Source organism: Pinus tabuliformis, chromosome 9 (assembly GCF_031772625.1).
Source record: "Pinus tabuliformis cultivar Carrire ecotype Pingquan chromosome 9, CPIR1, whole genome shotgun sequence".
In the NCBI taxonomy this organism is placed as follows: domain Eukaryota; kingdom Viridiplantae; phylum Streptophyta; class Pinopsida; order Pinales; family Pinaceae; genus Pinus; species Pinus tabuliformis.
In genome coordinates this window covers 1,839,001,886-1,839,003,760 of record NC_142307.1, presented here as the reverse complement: position 1 = coordinate 1,839,003,760, position 1,875 = coordinate 1,839,001,886, and positions in this window count along the sequence as shown.

The window sequence follows — 1,875 nt, the reverse complement described above, 5'->3', positions numbered from 1 at the left end:
TTTCCATGCAATATAATTTGAGCTGCCCTCAAGAGCATACTCCAATCGCAAACTGTTGAAAGACATTTCAACTTTGACACCAAGAAAAAACTGCTGCAAATTCGAATTCCACCAGCTCAAAACTCAACCGCTTCTGATCTAAAATTTGTGAGAACAAAGTATTTCTCGTACAGAGATTGACTGTATGGGCATTCACCGGATATCTCACCTTCCAAAAGAAGGATGAATCCAGAGGCTTCCTGGCCCGATTACAGACTCTGCCTGAAGAAATAAAATGTAATCACTTTCTAAATAATAGATCTGATGATCAACTCTGCTCTGATACCATGTAGAAATTTTGAATAATATGACACTTATTCACAGAGATTATCTTGATTATACACTATTGCGGAATACATGCATAATACATAACCTCCTCTATGTTGATCATCAATTTAGCAGCATTAAAAACAATGAAACATCAATCGCATGCACACATTAACACAATATGTAACCTGGGGAAAGCATACAGTTGAAAACCCCACACTATCTGTATATTATAATGATTGAGAACATGTAACAATACATAGTACAATACTCCTCACAAGTGCTTAGTACTATCTCCACCTGTTACACAGAAACTAGCTCAGATCTGATGCCTCAAATCTCCTCCACTGTTTGCCTGCCTCCACTGCGCAATCTTGCAAGAGAATAATGATGAATGGCTAATCCAAACTCGTCTTTTCTTGGTTGAACCATGCAATCCTCATTGGCATTACTCAATCCATTGATTGTGCAAGATCTCATGCACAACTATAGTCACAACTGACAACTGTCTTGCCCTTTCACTCACCTCTAACACTTGTCTCCACTGAACTGTCCATGCACTGAGTTCACTGATGTATTCTTTAGTTGATTTATGAGTTAATAATTAGTGAATTAATTTAACAATTAATTCACATCACTCATCACTAGTGTATTTGCAGTTAGACTAAATACAACTAGTTTAACCAAGTCAAACTGAACACAACTCCATCAACTCCACAATCAACTCCACCAAACTCAACCACATGAGTTCTAACTGAAGTCCTGCATGCAATAGCTCAAATGACCCACAAGAAAAGTGTATTTCCTTCTGACAGCTGCATGTGCCACATCTGTAGCTCAAACTGAAGTGCTCCAAGAGGATAAGATAATGTTTATAGTCCAAATATTATTAAGAGCTAATAATATTCGACTGTTCTATTTTTAGCCTGGCAGTCTAAAAATAGAAACCGCCCATATGTCTAAAAATAGAAGTACATCTATTTTTACCAACAAGACCAATCATCCATAAATAGCATCCTGCAACTCATAGACCATGATCCATATGTCTAAAAATAGACATAGTCTAAAAATAGACTTTGCGCCAAAAATAGCCTGCGGGCCCACTTAGTGAAGGCGACTTCTTTTCACTAAGCTCCATCATCTTGTTGCATTTTCAACATTTAACTTGGCAATTACATTCTCGTATAACCTTATAGCGGCAACTCTCAACTCAAAAGGAACCTTTAGCTCTTCTAATCTGTTCCAAAGGTTGTTTCTAAGAACCGTATTGAAAGCCTTTCTAAAGTCCACAAAGCAACAAAAGAGATTGGATTTATCATTGCGGCATTCCTCCATAATGATCCTAAGCATAATGAGGTGGTCTGTTGTTGAGTGCTGCTTTCTAAAACCCGCTTGGCCTTTAGCCTGCTTACCTTCACTTTCAAGCCATATGCTCAACTTCCTTTCCAAAATAATACCATATAACTTGGCTAGGAGAGGGCTGATCATAATTGTCCGATAATTAGAGGGGTTATTTGTATCCCCACTTTTAAAAATAGGGATAATGAGGCTTTGAGTCCATGGTTTAGG